This window comes from Hemitrygon akajei, chromosome 8 (genome assembly GCF_048418815.1).
Source record: "Hemitrygon akajei chromosome 8, sHemAka1.3, whole genome shotgun sequence".
Taxonomy (NCBI): domain Eukaryota; kingdom Metazoa; phylum Chordata; class Chondrichthyes; order Myliobatiformes; family Dasyatidae; genus Hemitrygon; species Hemitrygon akajei.
This window is the reverse complement of record NC_133131.1, coordinates 62,057,841-62,077,079: the sequence shown is the minus strand read 5'-3', so window position 1 is coordinate 62,077,079 and position 19,239 is coordinate 62,057,841.

Sequence of the window (19,239 nt, the reverse complement as noted above, 5' to 3'; positions counted from 1 at the left end):
TCTGCTACTTACTAACCCAATTTACCACCCCATCATCCAGATCATTAATGTACATGACAAACAACATTGGACCCAGTACAGATCACTGAGGCACACCACTAGTCACCGGCCTTCAACCTGACAAACAGTTATCCACCACTACTCTCTAGCATCTCCCATCTAGCCACTGTTGAATCCATCTTACTACTTCAATATTAATACCTAACGATTGAACCTTCCTAACTAACCTTCCGTGCACAACCTTGTCAAAGGCCTTACTGAAGTTCATATAGACAACATCCACTGCTTTACCCTCGTCAACTTTCCTCGTAACCTCTTCAAAAAATTCAATAAGATTTGTCAAACATGACCTTCGACGCACAAATCCATGTTGACTGTTCCTAATCAGACCCTGTCTATCCAGATAATTATATATACCATCTCTAAGAATACTCTCCATTAATTTACTCACCACTGACGTCAAACAGACAGGCCTATAGTTGCTAGGTTTATTTTAGAACCCTTTTTAAACAATGGAACCACATGAGCAATATGCCAATCCTCCGGCACCATCACCGTTTCTAATGACATTTGAAATATTTCTGTCAGAGCCCCTACTATTTCTGCACTAACCTCCCTCAAGGACCTAGGGAATATCCTGTCAGGACCGGAGATTTATCCACTTTTATATTCCTTAAAAGCGCCAGTACTTCATTCTCTTTAATCGTCATAGTTTCCATATCTTCCCTACTTGTTTCCCTTACCTTACACAATTCAATATCCTTCTCCTTAGTGAATACCGAAGAAAAGAAATTGTTCAAAATCTCCCCCATCTCGTTCGACTCCACACATAGCCGTCCACTCTGATTCTCTAAGGGACCAATTTTATCCCTCACTATCCTTTGGCTATTAATATAACTGTAGAAACCCTTCGGATTTATTTTCACCTTACTTGCCAAAGTAACCTCGTATCTTCTTTTAGCTTTTCTAATTTCTTTCTTAGGATTCTTCTTACATTCTTTATATTCCTCGAGCACCTCATTTACTCCATGCTGCCTATATTTATTGTAGACCTCTCTCTTTTTCCGAACCAAGTTTCCAATATCCCTTGAAAACCATGGCTCTCTCAAACCTTTAACCTTTCCTTTCAACCTAATAGGAACATAAAGATTCTGTACCCTCAAAATTTCACCTTTAAATGACCTTCATTTCTCTATTACATCCTTCCCATAAAACAAATTGTCCCAATCCACTCCTTCTAAATCCTTTCGCTTCTCCTCAACTTTAGCCTTTCTCCAATCAAAAATCTCAACCCTGGGTCCAGTCCTGTCCTTCTCCATAATTATATTGAAACTAGTGGTATTGTGATCACTGGACCCGAAGTACTCCCCAAGTCATGCCTCCGTCACCTGACCTATCTCATTCCCTAACAGGAGATCCAGCACTGCCCCTTCTCGAGTTGGTACCTCTATGTATTGCTGCTAAAAACTATCCTGCACACATTTTACAAACTCCAAACCATCCTGCCCTTTTACAGAATGGGCTTCCCAGTCTATGCGTGGAAAATTAAAATCTCCCACAATCACAACCTTGTGCTTACTACAAATATCTGCTATCTCCTTACAAATTTGCTCCTCCAATTCTCGCTCCCCATTAGGTGGTCTATAATACACCCCTAGAAGTGTTACTACACCTTTCCCTTTCCTCAATTCCACCCAAATAGCCTCCCTAGATGAGCCCTTTATTCTGTCCTGCCAAAGCACCGCTGTAATATTTTCTCGGACAAGCAATGCAACACCTTCCCCTCTTGCCCCAACGAAGTCCAGGAATATTTAGTAGCCAATCACACCCCTCCTGCAACCATGTTTCACTAATAGCTACAACATCATATTTCCAGGTATCAGTCCATGCTCCAAGCTCATCCACCTTTCTTACAATGCTCCTAGCATGAACATAAATGCATTTAAGAAACTCTCCACCTCTTCCTCTCTGCTTATCCCTAACGGTGCAAACAACTTTATTATCTTTTTCTTCCTTCTCCCCCACATCTTCGGTCTGAGCGCTCCCCTTCTCTATCACCTGCTTATCCTCCCTCACACACTGCCTCCTAGCTTTCTCTATTTGTGAACTAACCTCCTCTCCCCTAGTCTCTTCAAATTTATTCCCCCCCCCCCAACCATTCTCGTTTAAAGTCTCCTCAGTAGCTATGGCAAATCTCTCCGCCAGGATACTGGTCCCCCTAGGATTCAAGTGTAACCCATCCTTTTTTTACAGGTCACACCTGCCCCAAAAGAGGTCCCAATGATCCAGAAACTTGAATCGCTGCCCCCTGTTCTAATCCCTCAGCCACGTATTTATCCTCCACCTCATTCCATTCCTACTCTCACTGTCGCGTGGCACAAGCAGTAATCTTGAGATTACTACCTTTGCAGTCCTTGTTCTCAACTGCCTTCCTATTTCCCTATATTATCCTTTCAGGACCTCTTCCCTTTTCTTACCTATGTCATTGGTACCTATATGTACCACGACCTCTGGCTCCTCACCCTCCCACTTCAGAATATCTTGGACGAGATCAGAAAAATGCCGGACCCTGGCACCAGGGAGGCACACTTCCATCTGGGTCTCCATATTGTGTCCACAGAATCGCCTATCTGACCCCTTTACTATCGAGTCCCCTATTATTACTGCCTTCCTCTTCCTTTCCCTACTCTTCTGAGCTACAGGGCCGGACTCTGTGCCGGAGGCACGGCCACTGTTGCTTCTCCCCGGTAGGCTGTCCCCCACCCCAACAGTACTCCAACAGGAGTACTTATTGTCAAGGGGTACAGCCACTGGGGTATTCTCTAGTACCTGACTCTTCCCCTTCCCCTCCTAACCGTGACCCGTTGCCTCCCGCTGCCCCGGTGTGACCACCTGCCTGTAACTCCTCTCTATCAACACCTCACTCTCCCTGACCAGACGGTCATCGAGCTTCAGCTCCAGTTCCCCAATATGGTTCCTTAGGAGCTGCAGCTCAGCGCACCTGATGCAAATGTGGACGTCCGGGAGGCTAGGAGCTCCAGGACCTCCCACATCCGACATTGAGAACAGCAAGCTGCCCTCACACTCATACTTACCCCTTTCCTCAAATAACAGGAAAAACTGACAACTAAACCTAACTTGCCTCGCCTGCTTCCGCCTAAGCCCATTGAGCCCAAGCCCTTAAGCCTTCACTCTGTTCCCAGCTCATTCCGCTGCCCGCTGTGTAAGGCTGTGTCCTTTTTAAATCTTCCCCGCTTAGCTGCCCGATGTCACACACCTGTGCAGTCCCGGCTCTCTTAACTCCGATGAGAAGAAGAAAAAATCAAAATGGTTCCCGCCGCACTCCCGTTCTGATTCTCCGACTTCCTTCTCCAAATGAAGCTCCCAACTACGATCTTTTCAGCAGATATTCAGTGATACGTATGAATTCATACCTACCAATCTATCTGCTATACAAAATCACCCGTCTTAATCCGTAGGCTGTGTGCATTAAAATATAACATCCTCAGTTCAATCGTCATCACCCTCAATTTTGCCCCTATGTTGCTGGAAGTTAATTTTTTATCCTGTTGGAAATGTTTTGTCTCTTTATTTATTCTGGAAACTTTCTATACCTCTCCCTTTTACTTTATCCTCGTTTTTCCAAGCTGTTGAACCTACCCCTCCCCCACCCCCGCACCATTTAGTTTATTTACATACTTCAACCCATCCTAGTGAGTATCCATCAGAGGCTGATGGGCAAACTGTACTCGCTGGGTCTCAAAACCCCTCTCTGCACCTGGATGTTGGTCTTATTGACGCAAAGACCCCAGTCAGTAGCAGCAGCATCTCGGACTCCATCACACTGAGGACAGGTGCCCACTCTCTCCCCCAGGAGAGTGTGCTCAACCTGCTGCCTTTCTCGCTATTAACTCACGACTGCGCTGCCAGATCAATGTCAAACTGTATCATCAAGTTCGTTAATGATACTACAGTGTTTGGCCTCATCAGGAAGAATGATGACTCGCCATACAGAGAAGAGCTAGAGAGGTGTGTCGAATTGTGTGGGAACACAACATGAATGTCAAACGAGGTAAGACAAACGAGATAATTGTGGACTTCAAGAAGACGCGCCTCGGCCACTATTCATTGCTCATCAATGCCTTGGAGAGAGTGAAGATCAGAAAGTACTTGTGTGTGCACATAACTGACAATATAACCGGGACACACAATATCGCCTCAGTATTCAAACAGGCACAGCACAGCTGCACCTTCTGAAGCGTGAAAGTCTCCTTGTCTCCATTTTAACAACTTCCTGCAGGAGCACCATTGAATGTGTCTTGTCAGGCTACGTGGCAAGTTTTCTGCATGACATTGGATTGTAGGATCCTACAGTGGTTGTAAAAACCGCCGAGGAGATAACCGAGATCTTCCTCCCCACTGCTTGCGATAGGTTCTGGGAACGTTATAGACGAAGGGCTCGAGGCACTGTCTGTCACTTCACGCATAAACTCCAGCCACTGCTGCTCTACTGTCCTTCCCGCTAGTTTCTCTTTCCAGTCAACCTTGGCCAGTTCCTCTCTCATGCCACTGTAATTTCCTTTACTCCACTGAAATACCGACACATCGGATTTCGGCTTCTCTTTCTCAAATTTCACAGTGAACTTAATTATGTTGTGATCACTACCTCCTAAGGGTTCCTTCACTTCCATCTCTCTAATCACCTCTGGTTCATTACACAATACCTAATCCAGTACAGCCGATCCCCTAGTGGGCTCAACAACAAGCTGTTCTAAAAAGCCATCTCGTAGACATTCTACAAATTCTTTCTCTTGAGATCCAGTGCCGACCTGATATTCCCAATTCACTGTCATGTTAAAATCCCTTACAATTATCATAACACTACCCTTCTGGCAAGCTTTTTCTATTTCCTGTTGTAATTTGTAGTCCACATCACTGCAGCTGTTTGGAGGCCTGTAGATAACTGCCGTCACGGTCCTTTTACCCCTGTGATTTCTTAGCTCAACCCATAAAGTTTCTGTACCTTCTGATCCTATGTCAACTCTTTCTAATGATTTAATATCATTTCTTACCATTAAAGCCGTGCCACCCCGTCCACCTAACTGCCTATCCTTCCAATACACCGTGTATCCTTGGACGTTCAGCTCCCAGAGACATGCATCCTTTAGCCACGTCTCAATGATGGCCACAATATCATACCTGCCAATCTGCAACTGTACAACAAGATCATCCACATTATTCCTTATGCTGTGTGCATTTAAGTATAACACCTTAAGTCCAGTATTTGGTACTTTTTGCATTGATTGCACTGCAACTTTATTGCACTGCAACTCATCCCAACGACTGCAAATTTGCTCCATCACCTGCCTGTCCTTCCTGACATTCTTACTGCTCCCTACCTTAGATCTATTTCTGTTTTCCCTCTCCTCCGCTCCATCATTTCAGTTCCCATCCCCCTGCCAAATTAGTTTAAACCTTCCCTAACAGCTTTATTAAACCTCCCCACCAGGATATTGGTCCCCCTAGGATTCAAGTGTAACCTGTCCTTTTTGTACAGGTCACACCTGCCCCAAAACAGGTCCCAATGACCCAGAAACTTGAATCCCTGCCCCCTGCTCCAATCCCTCAGCCACGCATTTATCCTCCACCTCATTCCATTCCTACTCTCACTCTTCTGGTGTTTAGTATTGTGGCTTTCTGGAGATTTACATAAATCTGTTGGTAAAAAATGAAATCAAATCTCTAGAAAGAGGTGACATAGGGTCAGAAGGTGTTGAATCATTGTGGACAGAGCTAAGGAACTGCAAGGGTAAAAAGACTGATGGGAGTTGTATACAGACCCCCAAACAGTAGTAAGGATGGGTCTACAAATGACAATGGGAGATAGAAAATGCATGGCAAAGGGCAAAGTCACAATAGACATGGGGGATGTCAATATGCAGGTAGATTGGGAAAATCAGGCTGCTGTTGGATTCCAGGAGAGGAATTTTTAGAGCGCCTACGAGATGGCTTTTTAACACAGCTCGAGATTGAGCCCAGCAGTTCTGGATTGCATGTTGGGCAATGAACCTGAATTGATTAGAGAGTTGGTAAAAGCTGAGGTACAGGCATAGCCAAGAATGCTCATTTCTCAATTACGACCAACTTTTGGACTATTCCAATGCTGTTTAGCATTGTGGTTTTCTGGAGAATTACATACATATTGCAGCGTGGGCCTAATTGTTTAATACTGCAGTGTAGATTCGGGTGTTTTTCACTTATTGATTTCTGTAAGCTATGTGTGTTTAGAATGGAGATACCTATTAAGTAAGTAATTCTTGCTTGTTTATCCTGTATTATTTTATCTAGATGGTTATTGTGGATTGTCCTATCTATAACAAGTTGTGGAACTCTAAATCTGAAGCTGTATCTGGCTGATATATATAATAAGGTATGGTTTATTTTATGCGTTTTTATTTTATAGCAAGGTTTTGGTGAATAATGTTTGCCACTTGATTGTGTTTGTGTAAGTAATCTGATTGAGTTAAACTGCTGAAGGATGCTCCAATGAGTTGGATTGTTCCTGGTTTCACTTGGCACTTTCTGCATTTATTGTGCTGAATCTGATGATTTTATGTTATGTATTTTGATAACTTGTGTTCACCACCTGGACCTGCATTGCCACACGAACTCCTCTAGTTTGCTCAGATCTTGGCGATGTCTATCAGGGAAGATCGTGTTCTTCCACTGGTTAACTTTATCGTTTATGGTGATAATTTCTTCATATGTCTGGGTTGTACTTCCATTTAATTTGATTGTTGTTTTATTTATTTACAGAATTGCACGTCCTCGCATGTACTGATGAATCCATTCTCATTGATGAAAACTTATCCTTGGAAGTTTTATTTGTAAGCTTTATATGCATGGTGTTCCTCTTCCTCCTGTTCTATGTCATGTTATTCGAAGTGTTTTCGAGTGTACATAGTGGTTTCTAAAAATTGTCATTTCAGTTCATGTACATGTCCTTATTTTTCTTTGTAAATTTTTCAGATATTATGCAAAAAGAATAATTTAATATGGGCTTAGGGGAAGTGCTTATTACCTTTGTTATATTTTTACTGTTGAGCTCTGTTTACCAGATTGTTTAAGCCTTGAAGTAAATTCTGTCGGAAGTTTTCCCTTTATCACGCTATGATCTTTTCTGCTTACATATCCGTTTTCCTGATACTTATATGTTTAGTATTTTTAGTTGTTATTTACCCTGCTGCTCTGTTTTGTGTTCAATTAGCTCTATTGCACTTTTCTTTGTGTTTAATGTTCTGCACCTATGTTTTCCAAAGTTCATGTATTTATCCTTCAAAAATAATTATGCATTACTAATGAAGAAGTGTATAATTTCAAATCCTCTGTGTATATAAGTTGTGTCAAGGTATAATTCGTTTTGTAGTTTCTGAGTTGATGCACAATTCTCGTCTGATTCAGTAAAAAAGCTGGACAAAACCACAGTGGGCTCAGAGTTGGCCTGGAAAATGCCTCCTCCATTTATTCTGATAAGGGTGGTTGTTCTTTTTTGGATGTTAATAGATACTCCTAGCAGTGAATATTGTACTCTTTAACTCATCATTTCTTACCCTGTGGCATTACTCTAGTTCTAGAAAACCTGCAAATACGTATCAGTACAAACACATTATAATCTATTTCCTTTCCTTTGCATCATTTCAACGCTGTATTGTTATCTAATAATCTGTTGTCTGAATTAGCTCTCTGGGCTCATTCCCAAGTGGAACTGTGTGTGCAGAAGAGCATCAGTGAATGCAGAACATGTTGACTCTTGAAGTGGATGGGCTACAGCATTAGATCAGGAATGTACACTCAATGACCACTTTATTAGGTATCTGAGAGACCCAAGAAAGTGGCTACTCAGTGCACATCCTTCTGAAGGTGATTGCTTAAATCTGTTTACAGGTAATTTCTCTTCAGGGATAGATTTTTTTCCATCAGTGAATGTCTTCCTTTAAACAAGCATCGAGGCCAGAATTCCTGTCTTTCAAAAGTGGGAGGCAAATCAATTAATTGATACATGGTTTGATAAAAGGCACTGCGACAACCTTCTTGGAAATGGAGTTTGAAATATCAATGCTATTTGAACTCTGCTTCTTTGGATGATCACTTTCCAATACAAGAGACAACTATGTGGTTTACCTGCTCCAAAGAAGTTTCCTGCAATGCAAACAAGCCATTCTTTCTCACTTTCCTTTAATCTTGCCACAATTCCCCACGTGATCACCAACTCCTCTTAGATCAAATTAGGCCAGCTGAATTAGGCCCATCGAATGCAGTCCACCACTCTGTTATGCTTGTCTTAATATCCCTCTCAACCCTATTCACCTACCTTCTTACCATAACCTTCGACATCCTTATCTTATGATACCAGCCCCCTCCTTTGTGAGAATCGCAAGAGCCCTAGTGAAGGGGGGGGGGGGTGTCAATGACCCAAGAGAGAGAGAGACGTGCTGAATACCGCGTTCCACCGGGATGCAGAATAAGGCGACCTTGACTATTGTCTCATGAAGACCACGTGTAAAGCCCTCGGGCAAAGTGGGCTGGTTGAGAGAGAGATTGACACCTGCGATCCCGTGAGGAAGTATAAAGGAGGGTCTGGGGGGGGGGGACGACCCCTTTAGACGCACCAAGGAGACACGATAGAGATCCCGTCGTAGCGGGAAGCCATTTTGAAGGACGCCACGTGCGTTAGATTCCGAATCGGGAGTCTGTGGCTGGACTCACGGAAAATCGCTTTAACTAACAACAGGAAAGCCTGCTCCCCTGATTCCACAGCTTTGCTTCGTAAGGACCGGGGCAAGTGTTCCTTTTCTCACCAATCTCTCTCTCTCTCTCCAACACGGGAAACCCAGCGGTTCCCAAAAGGCTGAAGCATCGGACAATCGTTTAACCCCTGGACAACGATAGAGCTTATTTCTTATTGATTATTACTATACCTGCGCTTTAGATTGAGTATTGACGACGTATGTTATCTGAATGTTTGTATTAACCTTACTTTTGTGCCCCTTTATAAATAAAAACGTTTGAAAAGGGTACCATCAGACTTCAGCGGACCTCTCTATCTTTGCTGGTAAGTGATCCAGTTACGGGATACGTAACACTTACCAATTAAGAAACAATCAAACTCTGCTTTAAACATACCCAATGACTTGGCCTCCACAGTCGTCTGTGGCAATCAATTCCACAGATTCATTACGCTTTGAGTAAAGAAATTCCTCCTAATCTCTGTACTAAAGGGGCATCCTTTTATTCTGAGGCTGTGCCCGCAGGTCCTCGACTCTCCTATTATTTGGAACATCCTCTTCATATCCTCCATCTAGATGTTTCACCACCCCCCATGCTTTAAAACTCAAGCGATTACAAGCTCAGAGACGTTTTTCTCTGCCACTTAAGTGCACAATAGATAATTTGGAGCAACCAAAATCCCTTTGGATGGGGAAGAATTGCGAGAGCGCAAAGGGAACCCACACATTCACAGAGAGGATGTGGAAACGCTACAATGGCACCAAATAACACCCACAACATGCTGGAGGAACTCAGCAGGTCGGGCAGCATCCGTGGAAACCAGCAGTCAACGTTTCGTCAGGACTGAAGATGGAGAGAACAGGGCCCCTATAAAGAAGGTGGGGGAAGAGTGGGAAGGAAAAGGCTGATAGGTGCCAGGTGAAAAACCAGGAAGGGGAAAGGTCGAGGGTTGGGGGGGAGGGGAAGCAGGGAGCGGATAGGCAGGAAAGGTGAAGAATGAATGTAAGGGGAAAGCACTATGGGTAGTAGTAGAAGGCAGAATCATGAGAGAGGTGATAGGCAGCTGGAGGAGGAGACTGGTATGGGGGAAAGGAGAAGGAGGGAATTACCAGAAGTTGGAGAATTCAATGTTCAGGCCAAGGGGCTGGAGACTACCCAGACGGGTATATGAGGTGTTGCTCCTCCAACCTGAGTTTGGCCTCATCATGGCAGTACAGGAGGCCATATCCGAATGGGAATGTGAAGCAGAGTTGAAGTGGATGACAATTGGGAAATCCTGTCTGTTGTGGCGGATGGAGCAGAGGTGCTCGACAAAGCGGTCCCCCATCTGCGTCAGGACTCGCTGATGTAGAGGAGGCCGCACTGGGAGCACTGGATGCAATAGATTACCCCAACAGACACACAAGTGAAATGTTGCCTCACCTGGAAGGACTGTTTGGTGCCCTGAATGGTGGTAAGAGAGGAGGTGCAGGGACATGTGTAGCACTTACACTTGCAGGGATAAGTGCCAGGTGGGAGATCCGTGGGGACAGGTGTGTGGACGAGGGAGTCGAGGAGGGAACGATCCCTGTGGAAAGCAGATGGGGTAGAGAGGGAACAATGGCACCAATTATTGCCTGTGGGAACAAACTGGAAGAACACTCGGTGCTGGTGTTGGAAATAAAAGGTGATTTATTAAAAATGGGTGCATCCCAAGAGACCAGCCAACACTGATCCACCTGAACATGGATCTGCTACAGAGTTTACATTCTGAGTTTGTTGATTACTGGTAAAACTACAACACTGGCAAATAACCTTAAAACATAGGAACAGAATTAAGCCGTTTGGCCCATCAAGTCTGCTCTGCCATTTCATGTGTGATCCATTTTCCTCTCAACCCCATTCCCCTGCCTTGTCCTCATAACCTTTCACACCCTGACTAATCAAGAACCTATCAATCTCTACCTTAAATGCACCCTGTCACCTGGCCTCCACTGCCGGCAGTGGCAATAAATTCAGCAGATTCTGCATCCTCTGGAAAAAGAAATTCCCCTTCTCTCTTCTAAATGGCTGTTCCTCAATATTGACGTTGTGCCCTCTGGTTTGAGACTCATTCACTATAGGAAGCATCCTCTCCACGTATATTTTATCTAGCTTTTTCAATATTTAGCAGGCCAGGCAGTATCTACGGGAGAGTATTCTTTTCCATAGATGCCTCCAGCATTTTGTGTGTGTTGCTTCGCTTTCCAGCATCTGCAGATTTTCTCATCTTTCAGTATTCAATGAGATTCCCCGTCATTCTTTTAAATTCTGGCGATTACAGGCCTAGAATTCTCAAATGCTCCTTTCATACCTGGAATCATTCTTGTGAACCTCTTCTGAACCCTCTCCAACGTCAGTACATCCTTTCTTAAATAAGGGGCCCAGTATTGTTCACAATACTCCAAGTGAGGCCTTACCAGTGCCTTATATAGCCTCACTATTACATCCTTGCTTTTGTATTCTAGTCCTCTCGAAATGAATGCTAACACTGATTCAACCTGAAAATTAACCTTTTGGGAACACTGCACAAGGACTCCCAAATCCATTTGCACATCGAATTTTTAAATTTTCTTCCCGTTTAGAAAACAGTTTATGCTTTTATTCCTTTTACCAAAGTTCATGACCATACACTTCACGACACTGTATTCCATCTGCCACGTCTTTGCCCATTCTCCTAATCTGTTAAAGTCCTTCTGCAGCCTCCTTGCTTCCTCAAAACTATCTACCAATCCACCTATCTTCATAATGTCTACAAACGTGGCCACAGAGCAATCAATTTCACCATTCAAATTATTGACACACAATGTAAAAAGAAGCGATCCCAACACAGACCCCTGCTGAACATCACCAGTCACTGGCAGCCAATCCAAAAACGATCCCTCCCACTCTTTGCCTACTGCCAGACAGCCAATGCTCCAAGTATCTTTCCTAGGCTCTTGTAATACCCTAGGCTCTTGTTTAGCAGCCTCATGTGTACACCTTGTCAAAGGCCTTTTAAAAATTCAAGTATACAACATTCACCAATTCTCCTTTGTCTATCCTGCTTGTTATTTCTTCAGGCAATTCCAACAGTTTTGCCAAGTAAGAATTTCCCTTAAGTAAACCATGCTGATATTGACCTAATTTGTCATGTGCCTCCAAGTATTTGGCTGGTGGCGCAGTGACATCAGAGCCAAACTCTGGAACGGAGGTCCCCGGGTTTGAATCCAGTCGGGCCATTCCTGAGTATGCTTTCCATCCGTGCCATGTTGAGTGTTGAGCTCAACTCGATCTTGTAAAATAAAGAAAAATACTGCAAAATGTCTTTGTGAGGAGTGGTGCGCCACACAGTCTTTCGTTCTACATGAAAGGCGTAAGGGATGACGTCGACATTCCTTCCTACCTTCCAAATACGCCTAAACTGCATCCTTAACAATCGACTCCAACATTTTCCCAACCGCTGAGGACAGGCAAACTGGCCTAAAATTTCCTTTTTTCTACCTCCCTCCCTTCTTGAAGAGTGGAGTGACATTTGCAAGTTAACCATGTTAGTCCTCTAGAACCATTTGAAAGATAATTATTAATGCCTCCATAATCTCTTCAACTACCTTTTGGAACCTCAGTCTATGAGGTCCAGGTGACTTATTGACCTTGAGACCTTTCAGTTTCTCGAGCACCATCTCCCTACTAATAGCAACTGTACTCACTCTGCCCTTTGACACTCTCGAACTTCCAGGATGCCACCAATTTTACACAGTGAAGGCTAAAGCAAAATACTTATTTGTCCGCATTTCCTTGTCCCATTTCTATCTCTCAAGCACCATGTTCCAGCAGTCCAATTTCTATTCTCACCTCACTTCTCATTATATATCTGGAGACTTTTCATACAATTTTTGATAGTAATGGCTAGCTTACCTTCATATATCATCGCTTCCCTCTTTATGATTTTTTCTTGCCTTCTGTTGGTTTTCAAAAATTCTCAATCCTCTAACTTCTCACTAGTTTTGTTCTATTATACGACCTCTTTTGCTTTTTATATTGGCTTTGACTTCTCTTGTCAGCCATGGTTGCATCATTCTGCCTTTAGAATACTTCTTTTTTGGGAGGTATCTATCCTACATCTTCTGAATTGCACTCAGAAGCTCCAGCCAGCAGTGGAGCTCTCTCATCATCGTTGCTAGTGACTCCTTCTAATCAATTTTAGCCAGCTCCTCTCTCGTACCTCTGTAATTCCTTTTACTCCACAGAAATACTGATGCATCTGACTTCAGCTTCTGCAGACGAGTGACATTGACCTCCCACATCATGAAGACCCTGGAGAGACTTATTCTAGAACAGCTCCGGCCTATGGTTAGGCTACACTTAGACCCCCTCCAGTTCGCCTATCAGCCCCGACTAGGAGTTGAGGATGCCATTGTCTACCTGCTGAACCGTGTCTACGCCCACCTGGACAAGCCGGCGAGCAGTGTGAGGGTCATGTTTTTTGACTTCTCCGGTGCGTTCAATACCATCCAACCTACTCTGCTGGGTGAGAAGCTGACAGTGATGCACGTGGATGCTTCCCTGGTATCATGGATTATTGATTACCTGACTAGCAGACGTGCGCTTGCGACACTGTGTGTCAGACAGAGTGGTCAGCAGCACTGGGGCTCCACAGGGGACAGACCTGTCTCCCTTTCTCTTCACTATCTACGCCTCGGATTTCAGCTACAACACAGAGTCTTGCCATCTTCATAAGTTTTCTGATGATTCTGCCATATTTGGATGCATCAGCAAGGGAGATGAGGCTGAGTACAGGGCGACGGTGGGAAACTTTGTCACATGGTGCGAGCAGAATTATCTGCAGCTTAATGTGAAAAAGACTAAGGAGCTGGTTGTGGACCTGAGGAGGGCTAAGGCACCGTTGACCCCTGTTTCCATCCAAGGGGTCAGTCTGGTCATGGTGGAGGATTACAAATACCTGGGGATACGAATGGACAATAAACTGGACTGGTCAAAGAACACTGAGGCTGTCTACAAGAAGGTTCAGAGCCGTCTCTAATTCCTGAGGAGACTGAGGTCCTTTAACATCTGCCGGGCGATGCTGAGGATGTTCTACGAGGCTGTGGTGGCCAGTGCTATCATGTTTGTTGTTGTGTGCTGGGGCAGCAGGCTGAGGGTAGCAGACACCAACAGAATCAACAAACTTATTCGTAAGGCCAGTGATGTTGTGGGGGTGGAACTGGACTCTCTGACGGTGGTGTCTGAAAAGAGGATGCTGTCCAAGTTGCATGCCATCTTGGACAATGACTCCCATCCACTCCATAGGCACAGGAGTACATTCAGCCAGAGACTCATTCCACCGAGATGTAACACAGAGCGTCATAGGAAGTCATTCCTACCTGTGGCCATCAAACTGTACAACTCCTCCCTCGGCGTGTCAGACACCCTGTGCCAATAGGCTGGTCCTGGACTTATTTCCACTTGGCATGATTAACTTATTATTATTTAATTATTTATGGGTGTATATTGCTATATTTCTTCACTATTCTTGGTTGGTGCGGCTGTAACGAAACTCAATTTCCCTCGGGATCAGTAAAGTATGTCTGTCTGTCTGCTCCCACATTGCAGGAAAAATTCTATCATATTATGATCACTGCTACCATTACCTTAAATTGTTCAATCATGTCCGGTTGATTACACAACACCCAATCCAGAAATGCTGACTCCCTTGTGTGCTTAACCACAAGCTGCTACAAAAAAACACATCATGGAGGCATTCTACATATTCTCTCCTGATATCTAGCATCAAATGATTTTTTTCTATCTGTCTACATATTCAAATCTCCCCATGAATTATGGAACATTGCCTTTTTGTCATGCTTTTTCTGTCTGCTGCTGTAATTTGTAGACCACATCCTGACTACTTTTCTATGGTCTATATTTAATTCTCATTAGGATCTTCTTATCCTTGCAGTTTTTAAAATTCACCCACAAGGATTCTACACCTTCTTATCTAATGCGACCTCTTTCTAATGTTATGCCGTCGGCCCCCTCCTTTGTGAGAATCTCAAGAACCCTAGTCAAGGGGGGGGGGTCAGCTGACCCAAAAGAGGAAGAGACGTGCTGAATAGACACAGGAAAATGGGAGAGAGAGAGAGAGAGAGAGAGAGAGAACACGTTCTCCCAAGAAGCAGAATAAAGGTGACCTTGACTATTGTCTCATGGAGACCACGTGAAAAGCCCTCGGGCAAAGTGGGCTGGTTGAGAGAGAGATCGCATTACCTGCAACTTGATTGACACCTGCGATCCCGTGAAGAAGTATAAAGGAGGGTCTGAGGGGGGGGGGGGGGGGGGTGAACCCTCAGACGCACCCAGGAGACACCAAGGAAGCACGATACCGATTCCCGTGGGAGCGGGAAGCCATTTTGAAGGAAGCCACGTACGTTAGATTCCGAATTTTGAATCTGTGGCTAGAACCAACGAAAGACTGCTTTTAATTAACAACGGGGAAGTCTGCTCCCCGGATTCCAAGGATTTGCTCTGCAATGACAACGGGCAAGTGTTCATCTTTTCTAAATCATCTCTTTCTCTCTACAACGTGAAAACCCCAGCGGTTCCCAAAAGGGAAAAGCCTGCAAACTTCTGAGTGACTCTTTATATTTCAATTGGACTCAGTATTACCCCTAGACAACTATAGAGCTTATTTCTGATTGATTATTATTACACCGGTGTTTTAGATTGAGTTTTGACGATATATATGATCTGAATGTTTTGTATTAACCATACGTTTGTGCCCTTTTTGAATAAAACGTTTGAAAATAGTAGCATCCGACTCAGCTGATCCATCTATCTTTGCTGGTAAGTTACCTGGTTACGGGGTTACGTAACACTAAAGATTGGGCATTTTTTTTTAACCAGCAGAGCCACTCCTCCTCCTCTGCCTACCTACATGCCCTTTTAATAGATTGTGCATCCTTGGATATTAAATTCCCAATTAATATCATCTTTCAGACATGATTCTGTGATACCTGTAGTCACACCTGCAAATCTCTAACTGCGTTGCAAGATTATCTACCTTATTTTGCATTCTGCATTCATTCAAATGTAACACCTTCAGTCCTGTACTTGTCCCCTTTTTATACTGCGACCCATCCCACTGACAGCAATTTTGCCCTGTCATCTGCCTGTCCTTCCTGACAGTCTCATTTTCACTACCTCTGCTTGCACACCAACATCCCGTTCATTCCGGTTCCCTCTGCCAAATTAGCTTAAACTCTCCCCAACAGCTCTAGCAAACCTGCCTGCAAGAATTTTGATCCTGTGTGTGTTCGGGTTTAACCCATCATTTCTCTGCAGGTCATGCCCTCCACAGAAGAGATCCCAATGATCCATAAATCTGATACCCTGCCCACTGCACCAGTTCCTCAGCTATGTATTAATCTGCCAAATCACCGTATTCTTACCCTCACTGGCGAGTGGCACAGGCAGCAATCTGGAGGTTGTTACTTTGGAGGTCCTGCTTTTCAGCTTTCTACCTAGCTCTCTGAATTCTGTCTTTGGACCTCTCTTTCCCTTCCTAAGTCATTGGTCCCAACATGTACCAAGCCGCCTGGCTGCTTATCCTCCTTCTTTAGAATGCTGCAGACATGATCTGAGACGGTCCTGACCCTGACACCTGCGAGGGAACATACCACCTGGATCTCTCCATCATGTCCACAGACACTCTCATCTACTCTTTTAACCATAGAATCTCCTATCATCACTGTATTCCTCCTCTGTCCTCTTCCCTTCTGAGTCACAGCACTAGAATCAGTGCCAGAGACCCAGTCACTGCTCACCCCCCGAACGGTATACGTTATTAAAGGGAATGGCCACAGGAGTACTCTGTACCAGCTGCTGATTTCCCTTCCCTCTCCCCATAGTCACCTATTCACCTGCTTCCTGTAACCTTGGGGTGACTACCTCCTTTTAGCTCATGCCTATCATCTCCTCACTTTCCCTTATGAGCACCTGGTGCAGATGTGGTTATCCGGGAGACTGGATGTCTCAGAGAAACCCCACATCTCACACAAAGTACAAAATACAGCTTGAAGCCATTCTTAGTGTAGAGGGTTTCATATGTTACTGCGTATGTTAATCAAAATGACTTCTTTGTTTTGTTAAAAGTAAGAATGCTTCTTTGTTATGTAACTGCAGAGAGAGAGCTTTCTCTTGCTCTCAAAGCTTGTTTGGGTTATAGTTACTGATAATGAGAATTATATTCATTTGTTAACCAATTGGGATAGATGTTATTCTTTCTTGTGGGTCTGTGAGCTGGGGTTTCGCAGACTTTTGGGAGTTGGAGAGGGGATCGTGAGGAAGGTGGACGGCACTGGAGGCGCTCTGGTCGATCGCTGTGGGTGGTGCCAGGTGCGCGGGTTGTGGAGGTCGGAGAAGATCGAATAGTGGACCCAAGACTTCGATGGTTGAGCTCCAATGATGTGCACTGAACTAATTGACTGAACCCTGATAAGTTTTGGCGCCTTTTCTTTCCTTTCTTTTCTTTCATATATATTGTATCGCTATTAATCACTTAGTTCTAGTAAGATATATAAACTGTATTCTGTAAACGTACCTGGTGTGCAGTTTGATATTGTGTGTGTGAGATATTGCTAGTGTGCATTTCACAGCATCCACATATATGGGAGGCGCGGTTTGGTGGGTGGACGGAATTTCCCCTAGACATACCCCAGCCGATTGCGTGAGCGTTACATTAGTGCCCTATCTGTACACTTACAGATAAGGAATGAGCAAGAAAAAGTTTAGCAGATACTTATGTTGCTGAAACCTGTTGAGTCAAAGCAAAGAGTCTCCTGACTCTAATACTACACCACTCCAACAATGGCCACTGTGCTTGTCGCACCTTGTTTTTATTTGACTTTGCTAAAATGTCTTGAGCTCCAATTGGCCGCTGTTCAAGCTCCGAAGTCTTTGGCACCCTGGAGTTCTTATATACATTTGTTTTAGAGGATTTTTTTTTGTCTTCTGCATTAGTTTGTCAGTGGAAAGGAATACATTTTTGATTTCCAAGCGTTCATTTTCCAAAAAAATAAAATGCCAGAGAAGTTTTTGTATTTCATTAGAGTAACATAATAAGTAATAGACCACTTTTCAGATAAAAGCTTGATGACTTTAAAGGTATGATTAAACAAAGATAATAAACAGGATGCTAGTGATCCTAAACTGATTCACTAACAGAGACATGCGTGGAAGGAATCAAATTGGGCGTAGGACAACTAAACTGGAAGGTGAGGGTGTGGAATATGTGGCCGTTTATCTTTCAAATCCTCAATTCTTACACCATGGCAGGAGAGAGCATAGCAACAAGTCACAAGGTGGCCATCCTGCATCAGCAAGGTTTCTCCCAAGCAGAAATTTTGCAGCAGACAGGAGTTTCAAAATGTGCTGTCCACACTCTTCTGAAGAAGCACAAATAAACAGGCAACACTGAGGACCAGAAACACAGTGGTTGGCCACGGAAACTGAGTGCAGCAGATGAGAGATGCAGCACACTGACATCCCTTCTAAATTGGGAGGTTCCACACTGCAATCAGCTCTGAATTCACAGAAACCACTGGAAACCAAGTACACCACTCTACAGTCCAGAGAAGTCTTGTCAGAAACGGTCTTTATGGAAGAGTTGCTGCCAAAAAGCCATGCCTCTGAAGTGAAAACAATGCCCAGAGACTCACCTACACACAGAAACACAGGACCTGGGTATTGAACCCCAAAATGCAGGTTTGGGGCTGCATTTCTGCCAAAAGAGTTGGTGATCTGGTCAAAATTAATGAAATCCTCAATGCTGAGAAGTACAAGCAGATTTTCAACCATTATGGAGATGTCTGATTGGTCCCAACTTTATTCTGCACCAGGACAATGACCCAAAACACACAATAGTTTATAAAGAACTACCTTCAGTGAAAAGAACAAAGAGTTCTTCAACAGATGGTATAGCCTCCAAAGCCCTGATGTCAATGTCATCGAGGCTGTCTGGAATTACCTGGAGAGATATAAGCAAGCAAGACAGCCAAAGTCTGCAGAAGAACTGTGGTAAGTTCTCCAAGATGCCTGGAACAACCTACCAGCTGATTCACTTGTAATCAACAGTGTACCCAAGTTTTAAAGGCAAATGGTGGTCGCAGCAAATTTTGATTTTACTGAGTTTTTTTTTTTACTGCTTACTGTTCTTTATAGCATTTACTGATATTTAGAAACTTTTCAATTAGTTTTGAAAGCACCTTCACTATACAGAATTTTTTACATGTGCACAAGACTTTTGCTCAGTACTGTACATTTTGATAAAGAATGGTGGCTACATAAATACATAATTAAGTAGCAGACAAGTTCCTGATCACAGAATAAAATGATTATCCACAGGTCTAAAAGCAAATCTAAATTTCTATTATTAACAATGGGTGCATACTAGAACCA